Source organism: Schistocerca piceifrons, chromosome 2 (assembly GCF_021461385.2).
Source record: "Schistocerca piceifrons isolate TAMUIC-IGC-003096 chromosome 2, iqSchPice1.1, whole genome shotgun sequence".
Taxonomy (NCBI): domain Eukaryota; kingdom Metazoa; phylum Arthropoda; class Insecta; order Orthoptera; family Acrididae; genus Schistocerca; species Schistocerca piceifrons.
Window position 1 is genome coordinate 645,984,634 of NC_060139.1, and position 23,502 is coordinate 646,008,135.

Sequence of the window (23,502 nt, forward strand, 5' to 3'; positions counted from 1 at the left end):
ATCTGTAGCACAACTGTCGCCTTCCGACAGTTTGTTTCAAGTGAGGCCGCCATCTACAGAAGCGATTTGGCAAGGCCTACTGGAGAGACTTGACTTTGCAGCCATCCGTCGCTAGTGGCCGACCAAACACCAAGCTCCATCGCAAACAGCAGGACAATCTTGGGCTAGGGGGAACGTCAAAACCTTGCAAGCAATATCAGTGTAGCGTATCGAGCTGTACGTTTCGTTGCAGTAAGTCGTGGAAAAGAATGCACAGCACCTTTCTCATTTGCATTAGACGACACTGCATGTCGATACAATGCTTATTACTGCGGTAAATAGGTGGGCCGGTGATTTTGCCCCGATCGGATATCGACGTGGACGGATGCTGTCATTAAACGATTCGCGAGTGGGAGCTTGGTCGGCTGCACTGCAGCTTGGCATAAGACGTTAACACCGGCCCAGTACGATGTTTTGAATGCGTTTTCGAATCGACAAATGTCTTCTTTCCGCAAGCACTAGCCCAAGACACAGCTGTTGTACCAGCAGAGGAGGTGGCCGAGTGGTTAAGGCGTTGGACTGCTAATCCAATGTGCTCTGCACGCGTGGGTTCGAATCCCATCCTCGTCGATGAATTTTACGTGAAGCACGCGTTTGCGGTCACTCCTTCTCCGTGCGAAACGCCACTCAGTAGTAACAACGACGCGTATACGTGGCAGATAGCGTGTGTATGAAATACGAGACAAAACTGCCTACCAGATGAAAGCGCACAACATTCCATAGCGTATGCCCTTCGAATTAAACATCATTTCGAGATCTACAAACCAATGAAATTTCGGCTGCAGCTAAGAGTATGTTGGTATTTGCGAACGACGAGCTCTTATTTATATTTAAGTGCATACCTGTCGCAGTCATTTTAACGTATCGAGCCTATAATAATCCATCTGTAGCACAACTGTCGCCTTCCGACAGTTTGTTTCAAGTGAGGCCGCCATCTACAGAAGCGATTTGGCAAGGCCTACTGGAGAGACTTGACTTTGCAGCCATCCGTCGCTAGTGGCCGACCAAACACCAAGCTCCATCGCAAACAGCAGGACAATCTTGGGCTAGGGGGAACGTCAAAACCTTGCAAGCAATATCAGTGTAGCGTATCGAGCTGTACGTTTCGTTGCAGTAAGTCGTGGAAAAGAATGCACAGCACCTTTCTCATTTGCATTAGACGACACTGCATGTCGATACAATGCTTATTACTGCGGTAAATAGGTGGGCCGGTGATTTTGCCCCGATCGGATATCGACGTGGACGGATGCTGTCATTAAACGATTCGCGAGTGGGAGCTTGGTCGGCTGCACTGCAGCTTGGCATAAGACGTTAACACCGGCCCAGTACGATGTTTTGAATGCGTTTTCGAATCGACAAATGTCTTCTTTCCGCAAGCACTAGCCCAAGACACAGCTGTTGTACCAGCAGACGAGGTGGCCGAGTGGTTAAGGCGTTGGACTGCTAATCCAATGTGCTCTGCACGCGTGGGTTCGAATCCCATCCTCGTCGATGAATTTTACGTGAAGCACGCGTTTGCGGTCACTCCTTCTCCGTGCGAAACGCCACTCAGTAGTAACAACGACGCGTATACGTGGCAGATAGCGTGTGTATGAAATACGAGACAAAACTGCCTACCAGATGAAAGCGCACAACATTCCATAGCGTATGCCCTTCGAATTAAACATCATTTCGAGATCTACAAACCAATGAAATTTCGGCTGCAGCTAAGAGTATGTTGGTATTTGCGAACGACGAGCTCTTATTTATATTTAAGTGCATACCTGTCGCAGTCATTTTAACGTATCGAGCCTATAATAATCCATCTGTAGCACAACTGTCGCCTTCCGACAGTTTGTTTCAAGTGAGGCCGCCATCTACAGAAGCGATTTGGCAAGGCCTACTGGAGAGACTTGACTTTGCAGCCATCCGTCGCTAGTGGCCGACCAAACACCAAGCTCCATCGCAAACAGCAGGACAATCTTGGGCTAGGGGGAACGTCAAAACCTTGCAAGCAATATCAGTGTAGCGTATCGAGCTGTACGTTTCGTTGCAGTAAGTCGTGGAAAAGAATGCACAGCACCTTTCTCATTTGCATTAGACGACACTGCATGTCGATACAATGCTTATTCCTGCGGTAAATAGGTGGGCCGGTGATTTTGCCCCGATCGGATATCGACGTGGACGGATGCTGTCATTAAACGATTCGCGAGTGGGAGCTTGGTCGGCTGCACTGCAGCTTGGCATAAGACGTTAACACCGGCCCAGTACGATGTTTTGAATGCGTTTTCGAATCGACAAATGTCTTCTTTCCGCAAGCACTAGCCCAAGACACAGCTGTTGTACCAGCAGACGAGGTGGCCGAGTGGTTAAGGCGTTGGACTGCTAATCCAATGTGCTCTGCACGCGTGGGTTCGAATCCCATCCTCGTCGATGAATTTTACGTGAAGCACGCGTTTGCGGTCACTCCTTCTCCGTGCGAAACGCCACTCAGTAGTAACAACGACGCGTATACGTGGCAGATAGCGTGTGTATGAAATACGAGACAAAACTGCCTACCAGATGAAAGCGCACAACATTCCATAGCGTATGCCCTTCGAATTAAACATCATTTCGAGATCTACAAACCAATGAAATTTCGGCTGCAGCTAAGAGTATGTTGGTATTTGCGAACGACGAGCTCTTATTTATATTTAAGTGCATACCTGTCGCAGTCATTTTAACGTATCGAGCCTATAATAATCCATCTGTAGCACAACTGTCGCCTTCCGACAGTTTGTTTCAAGTGAGGCCGCCATCTACAGAAGCGATTTGGCAAGGCCTACTGGAGAGACTTGACTTTGCAGCCATCCGTCGCTAGTGGCCGACCAAACACCAAGCTCCATCGCAAACAGCAGGACAATCTTGGGCTAGGGGGAACGTCAAAACCTTGCAAGCAATATCAGTGTAGCGTATCGAGCTGTACGTTTCGTTGCAGTAAGTCGTGGAAAAGAATGCACAGCACCTTTCTCATTTGCATTAGACGACACTGCATGTCGATACAATGCTTATTCCTGCGGTAAATAGGTGGGCCGGTGATTTTGCCCCGATCGGATATCGACGTGGACGGATGCTGTCATTAAACGATTCGCGAGTGGGAGCTTGGTCGGCTGCACTGCAGCTTGGCATAAGACGTTAACACCGGCCCAGTACGATGTTTTGAATGCGTTTTCGAATCGACAAATGTCTTCTTTCCGCAAGCACTAGCCCAAGACACAGCTGTTGTACCAGCAGACGAGGTGGCCGAGTGGTTAAGGCGTTGGACTGCTAATCCAATGTGCTCTGCACGCGTGGGTTCGAATCCCATCCTCGTCGATGAATTTTACGTGAAGCACGCGTTTGCGGTCACTCCTTCTCCGTGCGAAACGCCACTCAGTAGTAACAACGACGCGTATACGTGGCAGATAGCGTGTGTATGAAATACGAGACAAAACTGCCTACCAGATGAAAGCGCACAACATTCCATAGCGTATGCCCTTCGAATTAAACATCATTTCGAGATCTACAAACCAATGAAATTTCGGCTGCAGCTAAGAGTATGTTGGTATTTGCGAACGACGAGCTCTTATTTATATTTAAGTGCATACCTGTCGCAGTCATTTTAACGTATCGAGCCTATAATAATCCATCTGTAGCACAACTGTCGCCTTCCGACAGTTTGTTTCAAGTGAGGCCGCCATCTACAGAAGCGATTTGGCAAGGCCTACTGGAGAGACTTGACTTTGCAGCCATCCGTCGCTAGTGGCCGACCAAACACCAAGCTCCATCGCAAACAGCAGGACAATCTTGGGCTAGGGGGAACGTCAAAACCTTGCAAGCAATATCAGTGTAGCGTATCGAGCTGTACGTTTCGTTGCAGTAAGTCGTGGAAAAGAATGCACAGCACCTTTCTCATTTGCATTAGACGACACTGCATGTCGATACAATGCTTATTCCTGCGGTAAACAGGTGGGCCGGTGATTTTGCCCCGATCGGATATCGACGTGGACGGATGCTGTCATTAAACGATTCGCGAGTGGGAGCTTGGTCGGCTGCACTGCAGCTTGGCATAAGACGTTAACACCGGCCCAGTACGATGTTTTGAATGCGTTTTCGAATCGACAAATGTCTTCTTTCCGCAAGCACTAGCCCAAGACACAGCTGTTGTACCAGCAGACGAGGTGGCCGAGTGGTTAAGGCGTTGGACTGCTAATCCAATGTGCTCTGCACGCGTGGGTTCGAATCCCATCCTCGTCGATGAATTTTACGTGAAGCACGCGTTTGCGGTCACTCCTTCTCCGTGCGAAACGCCACTCAGTAGTAACAACGACGCGTATACGTGGCAGATAGCGTGTGTATGAAATACGAGACAAAACTGCCTACCGGATGAAAGCGCACAACATTCCATAGCGTATGCCCTTCGAATTAAACATCATTTCGAGATCTACAAACCAATGAAATTTCGGCTGCAGCTAAGAGTATGTTGGTATTTGCGAACGACGAGCTCTTATTTATATTTAAGTGCATACCTGTCGCAGTCATTTTAACGTATCGAGCCTATAATAATCCATCTGTAGCACAACTGTCGCCTTCCGACAGTTTGTTTCAAGTGAGGCCGCCATCTACAGAAGCGATTTGGCAAGGCCTACTGGAGAGACTTGACTTTGCAGCCATCCGTCGCTAGTGGCCGACCAAACACCAAGCTCCATCGCAAACAGCAGGACAATCTTGGGCTAGGGGGAACGTCAAAACCTTGCAAGCAATATCAGTGTAGCGTATCGAGCTGTACGTTTCGTTGCAGTAAGTCGTGGAAAAGAATGCACAGCACCTTTCTCATTTGCATTAGACGACACTGCATGTCGATACAATGCTTATTACTGCGGTAAATAGGTGGGCCGGTGATTTTGCCCCGATCGGATATCGACGTGGACGGATGCTGTCATTAAACGATTCGCGAGTGGGAGCTTGGTCGGCTGCACTGCAGCTTGGCATAAGACGTTAACACCGGCCCAGTACGATGTTTTGAATGCGTTTTCGAATCGACAAATGTCTTCTTTCCGCAAGCACTAGCCCAAGACACAGCTGTTGTACCAGCAGACGAGGTGGCCGAGTGGTTAAGGCGTTGGACTGCTAATCCAATGTGCTCTGCACGCGTGGGTTCGAATCCCATCCTCGTCGATGAATTTTACGTGAAGCACGCGTTTGCGGTCACTCCTTCTCCGTGCGAAACGCCACTCAGTAGTAACAACGACGCGTATACGTGGCAGATAGCGTGTGTATGAAATACGAGACAAAACTGCCTACCAGATGAAAGCGCACAACATTCCATAGCGTATGCCCTTCGAATTAAACATCATTTCGAGATCTACAAACCAATGAAATTTCGGCTGCAGCTAAGAGTATGTTGGTATTTGCGAACGACGAGCTCTTATTTATATTTAAGTGCATACCTGTCGCAGTCATTTTAACGTATCGAGCCTATAATAATCCATCTGTAGCACAACTGTCGCCTTCCGACAGTTTGTTTCAAGTGAGGCCGCCATCTACAGAAGCGATTTGGCAAGGCCTACTGGAGAGACTTGACTTTGCAGCCATCCGTCGCTAGTGGCCGACCAAACACCAAGCTCCATCGCAAACAGCAGGACAATCTTGGGCTAGGGGGAACGTCAAAACCTTGCAAGCAATATCAGTGTAGCGTATCGAGCTGTACGTTTCGTTGCAGTAAGTCGTGGAAAAGAATGCACAGCACCTTTCTCATTTGCATTAGACGACACTGCATGTCGATACAATGCTTATTCCTGCGGTAAATAGGTGGGCCGGTGATTTTGCCCCGATCGGATATCGACGTGGACGGATGCTGTCATTAAACGATTCGCGAGTGGGAGCTTGGTCGGCTGCACTGCAGCTTGGCATAAGACGTTAACACCGGCCCAGTACGATGTTTTGAATGCGTTTTCGAATCGACAAATGTCTTCTTTCCGCAAGCACTAGCCCAAGACACAGCTGTTGTACCAGCAGACGAGGTGGCCGAGTGGTTAAGGCGTTGGACTGCTAATCCAATGTGCTCTGCACGCGTGGGTTCGAATCCCATCCTCGTCGATGAATTTTACGTGAAGCACGCGTTTGCGGTCACTCCTTCTCCGTGCGAAACGCCACTCAGTAGTAACAACGACGCGTATACGTGGCAGATAGCGTGTGTATGAAATACGAGACAAAACTGCCTACCAGATGAAAGCGCACAACATTCCATAGCGTATGCCCTTCGAATTAAACATCATTTCGAGATCTACAAACCAATGAAATTTCGGCTGCAGCTAAGAGTATGTTGGTATTTGCGAACGACGAGCTCTTATTTATATTTAAGTGCATACCTGTCGCAGTCATTTTAACGTATCGAGCCTATAATAATCCATCTGTAGCACAACTGTCGCCTTCCGACAGTTTGTTTCAAGTGAGGCCGCCATCTACAGAAGCGATTTGGCAAGGCCTACTGGAGAGACTTGACTTTGCAGCCATCCGTCGCTAGTGGCCGACCAAACACCAAGCTCCATCGCAAACAGCAGGACAATCTTGGGCTAGGGGGAACGTCAAAACCTTGCAAGCAATATCAGTGTAGCGTATCGAGCTGTACGTTTCGTTGCAGTAAGTCGTGGAAAAGAATGCACAGCACCTTTCTCATTTGCATTAGACGACACTGCATGTCGATACAATGCTTATTACTGCGGTAAATAGGTGGGCCGGTGATTTTGCCCCGATCGGATATCGACGTGGACGGATGCTGTCATTAAACGATTCGCGAGTGGGAGCTTGGTCGGCTGCACTGCAGCTTGGCATAAGACGTTAACACCGGCCCAGTACGATGTTTTGAATGCGTTTTCGAATCGACAAATGTCTTCTTTCCGCAAGCACTAGCCCAAGACACAGCTGTTGTACCAGCAGACGAGGTGGCCGAGTGGTTAAGGCGTTGGACTGCTAATCCAATGTGCTCTGCACGCGTGGGTTCGAATCCCATCCTCGTCGATGAATTTTACGTGAAGCACGCGTTTGCGGTCACTCCTTCTCCGTGCGAAACGCCACTCAGTAGTAACAACGACGCGTATACGTGGCAGATAGCGTGTGTATGAAATACGAGACAAAACTGCCTACCAGATGAAAGCGCACAACATTCCATAGCGTATGCCCTTCGAATTAAACATCATTTCGAGATCTACAAACCAATGAAATTTCGGCTGCAGCTAAGAGTATGTTGGTATTTGCGAACGACGAGCTCTTATTTATATTTAAGTGCATACCTGTCGCAGTCATTTTAACGTATCGAGCCTATAATAATCCATCTGTAGCACAACTGTCGCCTTCCGACAGTTTGTTTCAAGTGAGGCCGCCATCTACAGAAGCGATTTGGCAAGGCCTACTGGAGAGACTTGACTTTGCAGCCATCCGTCGCTAGTGGCCGACCAAACACCAAGCTCCATCGCAAACAGCAGGACAATCTTGGGCTAGGGGGAACGTCAAAACCTTGCAAGCAATATCAGTGTAGCGTATCGAGCTGTACGTTTCGTTGCAGTAAGTCGTGGAAAAGAATGCACAGCACCTTTCTCATTTGCATTAGACGACACTGCATGTCGATACAATGCTTATTACTGCGGTAAATAGGTGGGCCGGTGATTTTGCCCCGATCGGATATCGACGTGGACGGATGCTGTCATTAAACGATTCGCGAGTGGGAGCTTGGTCGGCTGCACTGCAGCTTGGCATAAGACGTTAACACCGGCCCAGTACGATGTTTTGAATGCGTTTTCGAATCGACAAATGTCTTCTTTCCGCAAGCACTAGCCCAAGACACAGCTGTTGTACCAGCAGACGAGGTGGCCGAGTGGTTAAGGCGTTGGACTGCTAATCCAATGTGCTCTGCACGCGTGGGTTCGAATCCCATCCTCGTCGATGAATTTTACGTGAAGCACGCGTTTGCGGTCACTCCTTCTCCGTGCGAAACGCCACTCAGTAGTAACAACGACGCGTATACGTGGCAGATAGCGTGTGTATGAAATACGAGACAAAACTGCCTACCAGATGAAAGAGCACAACATTCCATAGCGTATGCCCTTCGAATTAAACATCATTTCGAGATCTACAAACCAATGAAATTTCGGCTGCAGCTAAGAGTATGTTGGTATTTGCGAACGACGAGCTCTTATTTATATTTAAGTGCATACCTGTCGCAGTCATTTTAACGTATCGAGCCTATAATAATCCATCTGTAGCACAACTGTCGCCTTCCGACAGTTTGTTTCAAGTGAGGCCGCCATCTACAGAAGCGATTTGGCAAGGCCTACTGGAGAGACTTGACTTTGCAGCCATCCGTCGCTAGTGGCCGACCAAACACCAAGCTCCATCGCAAACAGCAGGACAATCTTGGGCTAGGGGGAACGTCAAAACCTTGCAAGCAATATCAGTGTAGCGTATCGAGCTGTACGTTTCGTTGCAGTAAGTCGTGGAAAAGAATGCACAGCACCTTTCTCATTTGCATTAGACGACACTGCATGTCGATACAATGCTTATTCCTGCGGTAAATAGGTGGGCCGGTGATTTTGCCCCGATCGGATATCGACGTGGACGGATGCTGTCATTAAACGATTCGCGAGTGGGAGCTTGGTCGGCTGCACTGCAGCTTGGCATAAGACGTTAACACCGGCCCAGTACGATGTTTTGAATGCGTTTTCGAATCGACAAATGTCTTCTTTCCGCAAGCACTAGCCCAAGACACAGCTGTTGTACCAGCAGACGAGGTGGCCGAGTGGTTAAGGCGTTGGACTGCTAATCCAATGTGCTCTGCACGCGTGGGTTCGAATCCCATCCTCGTCGATGAATTTTACGTGAAGCACGCGTTTGCGGTCACTCCTTCTCCGTGCGAAACGCCACTCAGTAGTAACAACGACGCGTATACGTGGCAGATAGCGTGTGTATGAAATACGAGACAAAACTGCCTACCAGATGAAAGCGCACAACATTCCATAGCGTATGCCCTTCGAATTAAACATCATTTCGAGATCTACAAACCAATGAAATTTCGGCTGCAGCTAAGAGTATGTTGGTATTTGCGAACGACGAGCTCTTATTTATATTTAAGTGCATACCTGTCGCAGTCATTTTAACGTATCGAGCCTATAATAATCCATCTGTAGCACAACTGTCGCCTTCCGACAGTTTGTTTCAAGTGAGGCCGCCATCTACAGAAGCGATTTGGCAAGGCCTACTGGAGAGACTTGACTTTGCAGCCATCCGTCGCTAGTGGCCGACCAAACACCAAGCTCCATCGCAAACAGCAGGACAATCTTGGGCTAGGGGGAACGTCAAAACCTTGCAAGCAATATCAGTGTAGCGTATCGAGCTGTACGTTTCGTTGCAGTAAGTCGTGGAAAAGAATGCACAGCACCTTTCTCATTTGCATTAGACGACACTGCATGTCGATACAATGCTTATTACTGCGGTAAATAGGTGGGCCGGTGATTTTGCCCCGATCGGATATCGACGTGGACGGATGCTGTCATTAAACGATTCGCGAGTGGGAGCTTGGTCGGCTGCACTGCAGCTTGGCATAAGACGTTAACACCGGCCCAGTACGATGTTTTGAATGCGTTTTCGAATCGACAAATGTCTTCTTTCCGCAAGCACTAGCCCAAGACACAGCTGTTGTACCAGCAGACGAGGTGGCCGAGTGGTTAAGGCGTTGGACTGCTAATCCAATGTGCTCTGCACGCGTGGGTTCGAATCCCATCCTCGTCGATGAATTTTACGTGAAGCACGCGTTTGCGGTCACTCCTTCTCCGTGCGAAACGCCACTCAGTAGTAACAACGACGCGTATACGTGGCAGATAGCGTGTGTATGAAATACGAGACAAAACTGCCTACCAGATGAAAGCGCACAACATTCCATAGCGTATGCCCTTCGAATTAAACATCATTTCGAGATCTACAAACCAATGAAATTTCGGCTGCAGCTAAGAGTATGTTGGTATTTGCGAACGACGAGCTCTTATTTATATTTAAGTGCATACCTGTCGCAGTCATTTTAACGTATCGAGCCTATAATAATCCATCTGTAGCACAACTGTCGCCTTCCGACAGTTTGTTTCAAGTGAGGCCGCCATCTACAGAAGCGATTTGGCAAGGCCTACTGGAGAGACTTGACTTTGCAGCCATCCGTCGCTAGTGGCCGACCAAACACCAAGCTCCATCGCAAACAGCAGGACAATCTTGGGCTAGGGGGAACGTCAAAACCTTGCAAGCAATATCAGTGTAGCGTATCGAGCTGTACGTTTCGTTGCAGTAAGTCGTGGAAAAGAATGCACAGCACCTTTCTCAATTGCATTAGACGACACTGCATGTCGATACAATGCTTATTACTGCGGTAAATAGGTGGGCCGGTGATTTTGCCCCGATCGGATATCGACGTGGACGGATGCTGTCATTAAACGATTCGCGAGTGGGAGCTTGGTCGGCTGCACTGCAGCTTGGCATAAGACGTTAACACCGGCCCAGTACGATGTTTTGAATGCGTTTTCGAATCGACAAATGTCTTCTTTCCGCAAGCACTAGCCCAAGACACAGCTGTTGTACCAGCAGACGAGGTGGCCGAGTGGTTAAGGCGTTGGACTGCTAATCCAATGTGCTCTGCACGCGTGGGTTCGAATCCCATCCTCGTCGATGAATTTTACGTGAAGCACGCGTTTGCGGTCACTCCTTCTCCGTGCGAAACGCCACTCAGTAGTAACAACGACGCGTATACGTGGCAGATAGCGTGTGTATGAAATACGAGACAAAACTGCCTACCAGATGAAAGCGCACAACATTCCATAGCGTATGCCCTTCGAATTAAACATCATTTCGAGATCTACAAACCAATGAAATTTCGGCTGCAGCTAAGAGTATGTTGGTATTTGCGAACGACGAGCTCTTATTTATATTTAAGTGCATACCTGTCGCAGTCATTTTAACGTATCGAGCCTATAATAATCCATCTGTAGCACAACTGTCGCCTTCCGACAGTTTGTTTCAAGTGAGGCCGCCATCTACAGAAGCGATTTGGCAAGGCCTACTGGAGAGACTTGACTTTGCAGCCATCCGTCGCTAGTGGCCGACCAAACACCAAGCTCCATCGCAAACAGCAGGACAATCTTGGGCTAGGGGGAACGTCAAAACCTTGCAAGCAATATCAGTGTAGCGTATCGAGCTGTACGTTTCGTTGCAGTAAGTCGTGGAAAAGAATGCACAGCACCTTTCTCATTTGCATTAGACGACACTGCATGTCGATACAATGCTTATTACTGCGGTAAATAGGTGGGCCGGTGATTTTGCCCCGATCGGATATCGACGTGGACGGATGCTGTCATTAAACGATTCGCGAGTGGGAGCTTGGTCGGCTGCACTGCAGCTTGGCATAAGACGTTAACACCGGCCCAGTACGATGTTTTGAATGCGTTTTCGAATCGACAAATGTCTTCTTTCCGCAAGCACTAGCCCAAGACACAGCTGTTGTACCAGCAGACGAGGTGGCCGAGTGGTTAAGGCGTTGGACTGCTAATCCAATGTGCTCTGCACGCGTGGGTTCGAATCCCATCCTCGTCGATGAATTTTACGTGAAGCACGCGTTTGCGGTCACTCCTTCTCCGTGCGAAACGCCACTCAGTAGTAACAACGACGCGTATACGTGGCAGATAGCGTGTGTATGAAATACGAGACAAAACTGCCTACCAGATGAAAGCGCACAACATTCCATAGCGTATGCCCTTCGAATTAAACATCATTTCGAGATCTACAAACCAATGAAATTTCGGCTGCAGCTAAGAGTATGTTGGTATTTGCGAACGACGAGCTCTTATTTATATTTAAGTGCATACCTGTCGCAGTCATTTTAACGTATCGAGCCTATAATAATCCATCTGTAGCACAACTGTCGCCTTCCGACAGTTTGTTTCAAGTGAGGCCGCCATCTACAGAAGCGATTTGGCAAGGCCTACTGGAGAGACTTGACTTTGCAGCCATCCGTCGCTAGTGGCCGACCAAACACCAAGCTCCATCGCAAACAGCAGGACAATCTTGGGCTAGGGGGAACGTCAAAACCTTGCAAGCAATATCAGTGTAGCGTATCGAGCTGTACGTTTCGTTGCAGTAAGTCGTGGAAAAGAATGCACAGCACCTTTCTCATTTGCATTAGACGACACTGCATGTCGATACAATGCTTATTCCTGCGGTAAATAGGTGGGCCGGTGATTTTGCCCCGATCGGATATCGACGTGGACGGATGCTGTCATTAAACGATTCGCGAGTGGGAGCTTGGTCGGCTGCACTGCAGCTTGGCATAAGACGTTAACACCGGCCCAGTACGATGTTTTGAATGCGTTTTCGAATCGACAAATGTCTTCTTTCCGCAAGCACTAGCCCAAGACACAGCTGTTGTACCAGCAGACGAGGTGGCCGAGTGGTTAAGGCGTTGGACTGCTAATCCAATGTGCTCTGCACGCGTGGGTTCGAATCCCATCCTCGTCGATGAATTTTACGTGAAGCACGCGTTTGCGGTCACTCCTTCTCCGTGCGAAACGCCACTCAGTAGTAACAACGACGCGTATACGTGGCAGATAGCGTGTGTATGAAATACGAGACAAAACTGCCTACCAGATGAAAGCGCACAACATTCCATAGCGTATGCCCTTCGAATTAAACATCATTTCGAGATCTACAAACCAATGAAATTTCGGCTGCAGCTAAGAGTATGTTGGTATTTGCGAACGACGAGCTCTTATTTATATTTAAGTGCATACCTGTCGCAGTCATTTTAACGTATCGAGCCTATAATAATCCATCTGTAGCACAACTGTCGCCTTCCGACAGTTTGTTTCAAGTGAGGCCGCCATCTACAGAAGCGATTTGGCAAGGCCTACTGGAGAGACTTGACTTTGCAGCCATCCGTCGCTAGTGGCCGACCAAACACCAAGCTCCATCGCAAACAGCAGGACAATCTTGGGCTAGGGGGAACGTCAAAACCTTGCAAGCAATATCAGTGTAGCGTATCGAGCTGTACGTTTCGTTGCAGTAAGTCGTGGAAAAGAATGCACAGCACCTTTCTCATTTGCATTAGACGACACTGCATGTCGATACAATGCTTATTACTGCGGTAAATAGGTGGGCCGGTGATTTTGCCCCGATCGGATATCGACGTGGACGGATGCTGTCATTAAACGATTCGCGAGTGGGAGCTTGGTCGGCTGCACTGCAGCTTGGCATAAGACGTTAACACCGGCCCAGTACGATGTTTTGAATGCGTTTTCGAATCGACAAATGTCTTCTTTCCGCAAGCACTAGCCCAAGACACAGCTGTTGTACCAGCAGACGAGGTGGCCGAGTGGTTAAGGCGTTGGACTGCTAATCCAATGTGCTCTGCACGCGTGGGTTCGAATCCCATCCTCGTCGATGAATTTTACGTGAAGCACGCGTTTGCGGTCACTCCTTCTCCGTGCGAAACGCCACTCAGTAGTAACAACGACGCGTATACGTGGCAGATAGCGTGTGTATGAAATACGAGACAAAACTGCCTACCAGATGAAAGCGCACAACATTCCATAGCGTATGCCCTTCGAATTAAACATCATTTCGAGATCTACAAACCAATGAAATTTCGGCTGCAGCTAAGAGTATGTTGGTATTTGCGAACGACGAGCTCTTATTTATATTTAAGTGCATACCTGTCGCAGTCATTTTAACGTATCGAGCCTATAATAATCCATCTGTAGCACAACTGTCGCCTTCCGACAGTTTGTTTCAAGTGAGGCCGCCATCTACAGAAGCGATTTGGCAAGGCCTACTGGAGAGACTTGACTTTGCAGCCATCCGTCGCTAGTGGCCGACCAAACACCAAGCTCCATCGCAAACAGCAGGACAATCTTGGGCTAGGGGGAACGTCAAAACCTTGCAAGCAATATCAGTGTAGCGTATCGAGCTGTACGTTTCGTTGCAGTAAGTCGTGGAAAAGAATGCACAGCACCTTTCTCATTTGCATTAGACGACACTGCATGTCGATACAATGCTTATTCCTGCGGTAAATAGGTGGGCCGGTGATTTTGCCCCGATCGGATATCGACGTGGACGGATGCTGTCATTAAACGATTCGCGAGTGGGAGCTTGGTCGGCTGCACTGCAGCTTGGCATAAGACGTTAACACCGGCCCAGTACGATGTTTTGAATGCGTTTTCGAATCGACAAATGTCTTCTTTCCGCAAGCACTAGCCCAAGACACAGCTGTTGTACCAGCAGACGAGGTGGCCGAGTGGTTAAGGCGTTGGACTGCTAATCCAATGTGCTCTGCACGCGTGGGTTCGAATCCCATCCTCGTCGATGAATTTTACGTGAAGCACGCGTTTGCGGTCACTCCTTCTCCGTGCGAAACGCCACTCAGTAGTAACAACGACGCGTATACGTGGCAGATAGCGTGTGTATGAAATACGAGACAAAACTGCCTACCAGATGAAAGCGCACAACATTCCATAGCGTATGCCCTTCGAATTAAACATCATTTCGAGATCTACAAACCAATGAAATTTCGGCTGCAGCTAAGAGTATGTTGGTATTTGCGAACGACGAGCTCTTATTTATATTTAAGTGCATACCTGTCGCAGTCATTTTAACGTATCGAGCCTATAATAATCCATCTGTAGCACAACTGTCGCCTTCCGACAGTTTGTTTCAAGTGAGGCCGCCATCTACAGAAGCGATTTGGCAAGGCCTACTGGAGAGACTTGACTTTGCAGCCATCCGTCGCTAGTGGCCGACCAAACACCAAGCTCCATCGCAAACAGCAGGACAATCTTGGGCTAGGGGGAACGTCAAAACCTTGCAAGCAATATCAGTGTAGCGTATCGAGCTGTACGTTTCGTTGCAGTAAGTCGTGGAAAAGAATGCACAGCACCTTTCTCAATTGCATTAGACGACACTGCATGTCGATACAATGCTTATTACTGCGGTAAATAGGTGGGCCGGTGATTTTGCCCCGATCGGATATCGACGTGGACGGATGCTGTCATTAAACGATTCGCGAGTGGGAGCTTGGTCGGCTGCACTGCAGCTTGGCATAAGACGTTAACACCGGCCCAGTACGATGTTTTGAATGCGTTTTCGAATCGACAAATGTCTTCTTTCCGCAAGCACTAGCCCAAGACACAGCTGTTGTACCAGCAGACGAGGTGGCCGAGTGGTTAAGGCGTTGGACTGCTAATCCAATGTGCTCTGCACGCGTGGGTTCGAATCCCATCCTCGTCGATGAATTTTACGTGAAGCACGCGTTTGCGGTCACTCCTTCTCCGTGCGAAACGCCACTCAGTAGTAACAACGACGCGTATACGTGGCAGATAGCGTGTGTATGAAATACGAGACAAAACTGCCTACCAGATGAAAGCGCACAACATTCCATAGCGTATGCCCTTCGAATTAAACATCATTTCGAGATCTACAAACCAATGAAATTTCGGCTGCAGCTAAGAGTATGTTGGTATTTGCGAACGACGAGCTCTTATTTATATTTAAGTGCATACCTGTCGCAGTCATTTTAACGTATCGAGCCTATAATAATCCATCTGTAGCACAACTGTCGCCTTCCGACAGTTTGTTTCAAGTGAGGCCGCCATCTACAGAAGCGATTTGGCAAGGCCTACTGGAGAGACTTGACTTTGCAGCCATCCGTCGCTAGTGGCCGACCAAACACCAAGCTCCATCGCAAACAGCAGGACAATCTTGGGCTAGGGGGAACGTCAAAACCTTGCAAGCAATATCAGTGTAGCGTATCGAGCTGTACGTTTCGTTGCAGTAAGTCGTGGAAAAGAATGCACAGCACCTTTCTCATTTGCATTAGACGACACTGCATGTCGATACAATGCTTATTACTGCGGTAAATAGGTGGGCCGGTGATTTTGCCCCGATCGGATATCGACGTGGACGGATGCTGTCATTAAACGATTCGCGAGTGGGAGCTTGGTCGGCTGCACTGCAGCTTGGCATAAGACGTTAACACCGGCCCAGTACGATGTTTTGAATGCGTTTTCGAATCGACAAATGTCTTCTTTCCGCAAGCACTAGCCCAAGACACAGCTGTTGTACCAGCAGACGAGGTGGCCGAGTGGTTAAGGCGTTGGACTGCTAATCCAATGTGCTCTGCACGCGTGGGTTCGAATCCCATCCTCGTCGATGAATTTTACGTGAAGCACGCGTTTGCGGTCACTCCTTCTCCGTGCGAAACGCCACTCAGTAGTAACAACGACGCGTATACGTGGCAGATAGCGTGTGTATGAAATACGAGACAAAACTGCCTACCAGATGAAAGCGCACAACATTCCATAGCGTATGCCCTTCGAATTAAACATCATTTCGAGATCTACAAACCAATGAAATTTCGGCTGCAGCTAAAAGTATGTTGGTATTTGCGAACGACGAGCTCTTATTTATATTTAAGTGCATACCTGTCGCAGTCATTTTAACGTATCGAGCCTATAATAATCCATCTGTAGCACAACTGTCGCCTTCCGACAGTTTGTTTCAAGTGAGGCCGCCATCTACAGAAGCGATTTGGCAAGGCCTACTGGAGAGACTTGACTTTGCAGCCATCCGTCGCTAGTGGCCGACCAAACACCAAGCTCCATCGCAAACAGCAGGACAATCTTGGGCTAGGGGGAACGTCAAAACCTTGCAAGCAATATCAGTGTAGCGTATCGAGCTGTACGTTTCGTTGCAGTAAGTCGTGGAAAAGAATGCACAGCACCTTTCTCATTTGCATTAGACGGCACTGCATGTCGATACAATGCTTATTCCTGCGGTAAATAGGTGGGCCGGTGATTTTGCCCCGATCGGATATCGACGTGGACGGATGCTGTCATTAAACGATTCGCGAGTGGGAGCTTGGTCGGCTGCACTGCAGCTTGGCATAAGACGTTAACACCGGCCCAGTACGATGTTTTGAATGCGTTTTCGAATCGACAAATGTCTTCTTTCCGCAAGCACTAGCCCAAGACACAGCTGTTGTACCAGCAGACGAGGTGGCCGAGTGGTTAAGGCGTTGGACTGCTAATCCAATGTGCTCTGCACGCGTGGGTTCGAATCCCATCCTCGTCGATGAATTTTACGTGAAGCACGCGTTTGCGGTCACTCCTTCTCCGTGCGAAACGCCACTCAGTAGTAACAACGACGCGTATACGTGGCAGATAGCGTGTGTATGAAATACGAGACAAAACTGCCTACCAGATGAAAGCGCACAACATTCCATAGCGTATGCCCTTCGAATTAAACATCATTTCGAGATCTACAAACCAATGAAATTTCGGCTGCAGCTAAGAGTATGTTGGTATTTGCGAACGACGAGCTCTTATTTATATTTAAGTGCATACCTGTCGCAGTCATTTTAACGTATCGAGCCTATAATAATCCATCTGTAGCACAACTGTCGCCTTCCGACAGTTTGTTTCAAGTGAGGCCGCCATCTACAGAAGCGATTTGGCAAGGCCTACTGGAGAGACTTGACTTTGCAGCCATCCGTCGCTAGTGGCCGACCAAACACCAAGCTCCATCGCAAACAGCAGGACAATCTTGGGCTAGGGGGAACGTCAAAACCTTGCAAGCAATATCAGTGTAGCGTATCGAGCTGTACGTTTCGTTGCAGTAAGTCGTGGAAAAGAATGCACAGCACCTTTCTCATTTGCATTAGACGACACTGCATGTCGATACAATGCTTATTCCTGCGGTAAATAGGTGGGCCGGTGATTTTGCCCCGATCGGATATCGACGTGGACGGATGCTGTCATTAAACGATTCGCGAGTGGGAGCTTGGTCGGCTGCACTGCAGCTTGGCATAAGACGTTAACACCGGCCCAGTACGATGTTTTGAATGCGTTTTCGAATCGACAAATGTCTTCTTTCCGCAAGCACTAGCCCAAGACACAGCTGTTGTACCAGCAGACGAGGTGGCCGAGTGGTTAAGGCGTTGGACTGCTAATCCAATGTGCTCTGCACGCGTGGGTTCGAATCCCATCCTCGTCGATGAATTTTACGTGAAGCACGCGTTTGCGGTCACTCCTTCTCCGTGCGAAACGCCACTCAGTAGTAACAACGACGCGTATACGTGGCAGATAGCGTGTGTATGAAATACGAGACAAAACTGCCTACCAGATGAAAGCGCACAACATTCCATAGCGTATGCCCTTCGAATTAAACATCATTTCGAGATCTACAAACCAATGAAATTTCGGCTGCAGCTAAGAGTATGTTGGTATTTGCGAACGACGAGCTCTTATTTATATTTAAGTGCATACCTGTCGCAGTCATTTTAACGTATCGAGCCTATAATAATCCATCTGTAGCACAACTGTCGCCTTCCGACAGTTTGTTTCAAGTGAGGCCGCCATCTACAGAAGCGATTTGGCAAGGCCTACTGGAGAGACTTGACTTTGCAGCCATCCGTCGCTAGTGGCCGACCAAACACCAAGCTCCATCGCAAACAGCAGGACAATCTTGGGCTAGGGGGAACGTCAAAACCTTGCAAGCAATATCAGTGTAGCGTATCGAGCTGTACGTTTCGTTGCAGTAAGTCGTGGAAAAGAATGCACAGCACCTTTCTCATTTGCATTAGACGACACTGCATGTCGATACAATGCTTATTCCTGCGGTAAATAGGTGGGCCGGTGATTTTGCCCCGATCGGATATCGACGTGGACGGATGCTGTCATTAAACGATTCGCGAGTGGGAGCTTGGTCGGCTGCACTGCAGCTTGGCATAAGACGTTAACACCGGCCCAGTACGATGTTTTGAATGCGTTTTCGAATCGACAAATGTCTTCTTTCCGCAAGCACTAGCCCAAGACACAGCTGTTGTACCAGCAGACGAGGTGGCCGAGTGGTTAAGGCGTTGGACTGCTAATCCAATGTGCTCTGCACGCGTGGGTTCGAATCCCATCCTCGTCGATGAATTTTACGTGAAGCACGCGTTTGCGGTCACTCCTTCTCCGTGCGAAACGCCACTCAGTAGTAACAACGACGCGTATACGTGGCAGATAGCGTGTGTATGAAATACGAGACAAAACTGCCTACCAGATGAAAGCGCACAACATTCCATAGCGTATGCCCTTCGAATTAAACATCATTTCGAGATCTACAAACCAATGAAATTTCGGCTGCAGCTAAAAGTATGTTGGTATTTGCGAACGACGAGCTCTTATTTATATTTAAGTGCATACCTGTCGCAGTCATTTTAACGTATCGAGCCTATAATAATCCATCTGTAGCACAACTGTCGCCTTCCGACAGTTTGTTTCAAGTGAGGCCGCCATCTACAGAAGCGATTTGGCAAGGCCTACTGGAGAGACTTGACTTTGCAGCCATCCGTCGCTAGTGGCCGACCAAACACCAAGCTCCATCGCAAACAGCAGGACAATCTTGGGCTAGGGGGAACGTCAAAACCTTGCAAGCAATATCAGTGTAGCGTATCGAGCTGTACGTTTCGTTGCAGTAAGTCGTGGAAAAGAATGCACAGCACCTTTCTCATTTGCATTAGACGACACTGCATGTCGATACAATGCTTATTCCTGCGGTAAATAGGTGGGCCGGTGATTTTGCCCCGATCGGATATCGACGTGGACGGATGCTGTCATTAAACGATTCGCGAGTGGGAGCTTGGTCGGCTGCACTGCAGCTTGGCATAAGACGTTAACACCGGCCCAGTACGATGTTTTGAATGCGTTTTCGAATCGACAAATGTCTTCTTTCCGCAAGCACTAGCCCAAGACACAGCTGTTGTACCAGCAGACGAGGTGGCCGAGTGGTTAAGGCGTTGGACTGCTAATCCAATGTGCTCTGCACGCGTGGGTTCGAATCCCATCCTCGTCGATGAATTTTACGTGAAGCACGCGTTTGCGGTCACTCCTTCTCCGTGCGAAACGCCACTCAGTAGTAACAACGACGCGTATACGTGGCAGATAGCGTGTGTATGAAATACGAGACAAAACTGCCTACCAGATGAAAGCGCACAACATTCCATAGCGTATGCCCTTCGAATTAAACATCATTTCGAGATCTACAAACCAATGAAATTTCGGCTGCAGCTAAGAGTATGTTGGTATTTGCGAACGACGAGCTCTTATTTATATTTAAGTGCATACCTGTCGCAGTCATTTTAACGTATCGAGCCTATAATAATCCATCTGTAGCACAACTGTCGCCTTCCGACAGTTTGTTTCAAGTGAGGCCGCCATCTACAGAAGCGATTTGGCAAGGCCTACTGGAGAGACTTGACTTTGCAGCCATCCGTCGCTAGTGGCCGACCAAACACCAAGCTCCATCGCAAACAGCAGGACAATCTTGGGCTAGGGGGAACGTCAAAACCTTGCAAGCAATATCAGTGTAGCGTATCGAGCTGTACGTTTCGTTGCAGTAAGTCGTGGAAAAGAATGCACAGCACCTTTCTCATTTGCATTAGACGACACTGCATGTCGATACAATGCTTATTCCTGCGGTAAATAGGTGGGCCGGTGATTTTGCCCCGATCGGATATCGACGTGGACGGATGCTGTCATTAAACGATTCGCGAGTGGGAGCTTGGTCGGCTGCACTGCAGCTTGGCATAAGACGTTAACACCGGCCCAGTACGATGTTTTGAATGCGTTTTCGAATCGACAAATGTCTTCTTTCCGCAAGCACTAGCCCAAGACACAGCTGTTGTACCAGCAGACGAGGTGGCCGAGTGGTTAAGGCGTTGGACTGCTAATCCAATGTGCTCTGCACGCGTGGGTTCGAATCCCATCCTCGTCGATGAATTTTACGTGAAGCACGCGTTTGCGGTCACTCCTTCTCCGTGCGAAACGCCACTCAGTAGTAACAACGACGCGTATACGTGGCAGATAGCGTGTGTATGAAATACGAGACAAAACTGCCTACCAGATGAAAGCGCACAACATTCCATAGCGTATGCCCTTCGAATTAAACATCATTTCGAGATCTACAAACCAATGAAATTTCGGCTGCAGCTAAAAGTATGTTGGTATTTGCGAACGACGAGCTCTTATTTATATTTAAGTGCATACCTGTCGCAGTCATTTTAACGTATCGAGCCTATAATAATCCATCTGTAGCACAACTGTCGCCTTCCGACAGTTTGTTTCAAGTGAGGCCGCCATCTACAGAAGCGATTTGGCAAGGCCTACTGGAGAGACTTGACTTTGCAGCCATCCGTCGCTAGTGGCCGACCAAACACCAAGCTCCATCGCAAACAGCAGGACAATCTTGGGCTAGGGGGAACGTCAAAACCTTGCAAGCAATATCAGTGTAGCGTATCGAGCTGTACGTTTCGTTGCAGTAAGTCGTGGAAAAGAATGCACAGCACCTTTCTCATTTGCATTAGACGACACTGCATGTCGATACAATGCTTATTCCTGCGGTAAATAGGTGGGCCGGTGATTTTGCCCCGATCGGATATCGACGTGGACGGATGCTGTCATTAAACGATTCGCGAGTGGGAGCTTGGTCGGCTGCACTGCAGCTTGGCATAAGACGTTAACACCGGCCCAGTACGATGTTTTGAATGCGTTTTCGAATCGACAAATGTCTTCTTTCCGCAAGCACTAGCCCAAGACACAGCTGTTGTACCAGCAGACGAGGTGGCCGAGTGGTTAAGGCGTTGGACTGCTAATCCAATGTGCTCTGCACGCGTGGGTTCGAATCCCATCCTCGTCGATGAATTTTACGTGAAGCACGCGTTTGCGGTCACTCCTTCTCCGTGCGAAACGCCACTCAGTAGTAACAACGACGCGTATACGTGGCAGATAGCGTGTGTATGAAATACGAGACAAAACTGCCTACCAGATGAAAGCGCACAACATTCCATAGCGTATGCCCTTCGAATTAAACATCATTTCGAGATCTACAAACCAATGAAATTTCGGCTGCAGCTAAGAGTATGTTGGTATTTGCGAACGACGAGCTCTTATTTATATTTAAGTGCATACCTGTCGCAGTCATTTTAACGTATCGAGCCTATAATAATCCATCTGTAGCACAACTGTCGCCTTCCGACAGTTTGTTTCAAGTGAGGCCGCCATCTACAGAAGCGATTTGGCAAGGCCTACTGGAGAGACTTGACTTTGCAGCCATCCGTCGCTAGTGGCCGACCAAACACCAAGCTCCATCGCAAACAGCAGGACAATCTTGGGCTAGGGGGAACGTCAAAACCTTGCAAGCAATATCAGTGTAGCGTATCGAGCTGTACGTTTCGTTGCAGTAAGTCGTGGAAAAGAATGCACAGCACCTTTCTCATTTGCATTAGACGACACTGCATGTCGATACAATGCTTATTCCTGCGGTAAACAGGTGGGCCGGTGATTTTGCCCCGATCGGATATCGACGTGGACGGATGCTGTCATTAAACGATTCGCGAGTGGGAGCTTGGTCGGCTGCACTGCAGCTTGGCATAAGACGTTAACACCGGCCCAGTACGATGTTTTGAATGCGTTTTCGAATCGACAAATGTCTTCTTTCCGCAAGCACTAGCCCAAGACACAGCTGTTGTACCAGCAGACGAGGTGGCCGAGTGGTTAAGGCGTTGGACTGCTAATCCAATGTGCTCTGCACGCGTGGGTTCGAATCCCATCCTCGTCGATGAATTTTACGTGAAGCACGCGTTTGCGGTCACTCCTTCTCCGTGCGAAACGCCACTCAGTAGTAACAACGACGCGTATACGTGGCAGATAGCGTGTGTATGAAATACGAGACAAAACTGCCTACCAGATGAAAGCGCACAACATTCCATAGCGTATGCCCTTCGAATTAAACATCATTTCGAGATCTACAAACCAATGAAATTTCGGCTGCAGCTAAGAGTATGTTGGTATTTGCGAACGACGAGCTCTTATTTATATTTAAGTGCATACCTGTCGCAGTCATTTTAACGTATCGAGCCTATAATAATCCATCTGTAGCACAACTGTCGCCTTCCGACAGTTTGTTTCAAGTGAGGCCGCCATCTACAGAAGCGATTTGGCAAGGCCTACTGGAGAGACTTGACTTTGCAGCCATCCGTCGCTAGTGGCCGACCAAACACCAAGCTCCATCGCAAACAGCAGGACAATCTTGGGCTAGGGGGAACGTCAAAACCTTGCAAGCAATATCAGTGTAGCGTATCGAGCTGTACGTTTCGTTGCAGTAAGTCGTGGAAAAGAATGCACAGCACCTTTCTCATTTGCATTAGACGACACTGCATGTCGATACAATGCTTATTCCTGCGGTAAACAGGTGGGCCGGTGATTTTGCCCCGATCGGATATCGACGTGGACGGATGCTGTCATTAAACGATTCGCGAGTGGGAGCTTGGTCGGCTGCACTGCAGCTTGGCATAAGACGTTAACACCGGCCCAGTACGATGTTTTGAATGCGTTTTCGAATCGACAA

The 23,502-nt window shown here is 48.5% G+C and overlaps 25 non-coding genes across 25 annotated transcripts; all 25 read left to right on the forward strand.

Annotated features, from left to right (window-relative positions):
- The first annotated feature begins 527 nt into the window (after window positions 1–527).
- Window positions 528–609, forward strand: Trnas-gcu. The gene has a single exon. It is a non-coding gene; the product is annotated as a tRNA-Ser (tRNA).
- Window positions 610–1,448: 839 nt separating this feature from the next.
- On the forward strand, window positions 1,449–1,530 carry Trnas-gcu. The gene has a single exon. It is a non-coding gene; the product is annotated as a tRNA-Ser (tRNA).
- An 839-nt stretch (window positions 1,531–2,369) lies between these two features.
- Trnas-gcu lies at window positions 2,370–2,451 on the forward strand. The gene has a single exon. It is a non-coding gene; the product is annotated as a tRNA-Ser (tRNA).
- Window positions 2,452–3,290: 839 nt separating this feature from the next.
- On the forward strand, window positions 3,291–3,372 carry Trnas-gcu. Its single transcript has one exon. It is a non-coding gene; the product is annotated as a tRNA-Ser (tRNA).
- An 839-nt stretch (window positions 3,373–4,211) lies between these two features.
- On the forward strand, window positions 4,212–4,293 carry Trnas-gcu. The gene has a single exon. It is a non-coding gene; the product is annotated as a tRNA-Ser (tRNA).
- An 839-nt stretch (window positions 4,294–5,132) lies between these two features.
- Window positions 5,133–5,214, forward strand: Trnas-gcu. Its single transcript has one exon. It is a non-coding gene; the product is annotated as a tRNA-Ser (tRNA).
- Window positions 5,215–6,053: 839 nt separating this feature from the next.
- On the forward strand, window positions 6,054–6,135 carry Trnas-gcu. The gene has a single exon. It is a non-coding gene; the product is annotated as a tRNA-Ser (tRNA).
- Window positions 6,136–6,974: 839 nt separating this feature from the next.
- Trnas-gcu lies at window positions 6,975–7,056 on the forward strand. The gene has a single exon. It is a non-coding gene; the product is annotated as a tRNA-Ser (tRNA).
- An 839-nt stretch (window positions 7,057–7,895) lies between these two features.
- Window positions 7,896–7,977, forward strand: Trnas-gcu. The gene has a single exon. It is a non-coding gene; the product is annotated as a tRNA-Ser (tRNA).
- An 839-nt stretch (window positions 7,978–8,816) lies between these two features.
- Window positions 8,817–8,898, forward strand: Trnas-gcu. Its single transcript has one exon. It is a non-coding gene; the product is annotated as a tRNA-Ser (tRNA).
- Window positions 8,899–9,737: 839 nt separating this feature from the next.
- On the forward strand, window positions 9,738–9,819 carry Trnas-gcu. Its single transcript has one exon. It is a non-coding gene; the product is annotated as a tRNA-Ser (tRNA).
- An 839-nt stretch (window positions 9,820–10,658) lies between these two features.
- Trnas-gcu lies at window positions 10,659–10,740 on the forward strand. Its single transcript has one exon. It is a non-coding gene; the product is annotated as a tRNA-Ser (tRNA).
- An 839-nt stretch (window positions 10,741–11,579) lies between these two features.
- Trnas-gcu lies at window positions 11,580–11,661 on the forward strand. The gene has a single exon. It is a non-coding gene; the product is annotated as a tRNA-Ser (tRNA).
- An 839-nt stretch (window positions 11,662–12,500) lies between these two features.
- Trnas-gcu lies at window positions 12,501–12,582 on the forward strand. The gene has a single exon. It is a non-coding gene; the product is annotated as a tRNA-Ser (tRNA).
- Window positions 12,583–13,421: 839 nt separating this feature from the next.
- On the forward strand, window positions 13,422–13,503 carry Trnas-gcu. Its single transcript has one exon. It is a non-coding gene; the product is annotated as a tRNA-Ser (tRNA).
- An 839-nt stretch (window positions 13,504–14,342) lies between these two features.
- On the forward strand, window positions 14,343–14,424 carry Trnas-gcu. Its single transcript has one exon. It is a non-coding gene; the product is annotated as a tRNA-Ser (tRNA).
- Window positions 14,425–15,263: 839 nt separating this feature from the next.
- Window positions 15,264–15,345, forward strand: Trnas-gcu. The gene has a single exon. It is a non-coding gene; the product is annotated as a tRNA-Ser (tRNA).
- An 839-nt stretch (window positions 15,346–16,184) lies between these two features.
- On the forward strand, window positions 16,185–16,266 carry Trnas-gcu. The gene has a single exon. It is a non-coding gene; the product is annotated as a tRNA-Ser (tRNA).
- Window positions 16,267–17,105: 839 nt separating this feature from the next.
- Window positions 17,106–17,187, forward strand: Trnas-gcu. The gene has a single exon. It is a non-coding gene; the product is annotated as a tRNA-Ser (tRNA).
- An 839-nt stretch (window positions 17,188–18,026) lies between these two features.
- Trnas-gcu lies at window positions 18,027–18,108 on the forward strand. The gene has a single exon. It is a non-coding gene; the product is annotated as a tRNA-Ser (tRNA).
- Window positions 18,109–18,947: 839 nt separating this feature from the next.
- Trnas-gcu lies at window positions 18,948–19,029 on the forward strand. Its single transcript has one exon. It is a non-coding gene; the product is annotated as a tRNA-Ser (tRNA).
- An 839-nt stretch (window positions 19,030–19,868) lies between these two features.
- On the forward strand, window positions 19,869–19,950 carry Trnas-gcu. The gene has a single exon. It is a non-coding gene; the product is annotated as a tRNA-Ser (tRNA).
- Window positions 19,951–20,789: 839 nt separating this feature from the next.
- Window positions 20,790–20,871, forward strand: Trnas-gcu. Its single transcript has one exon. It is a non-coding gene; the product is annotated as a tRNA-Ser (tRNA).
- An 839-nt stretch (window positions 20,872–21,710) lies between these two features.
- On the forward strand, window positions 21,711–21,792 carry Trnas-gcu. The gene has a single exon. It is a non-coding gene; the product is annotated as a tRNA-Ser (tRNA).
- An 839-nt stretch (window positions 21,793–22,631) lies between these two features.
- On the forward strand, window positions 22,632–22,713 carry Trnas-gcu. Its single transcript has one exon. It is a non-coding gene; the product is annotated as a tRNA-Ser (tRNA).
- Window positions 22,714–23,502: the final 789 nt, after the last annotated feature.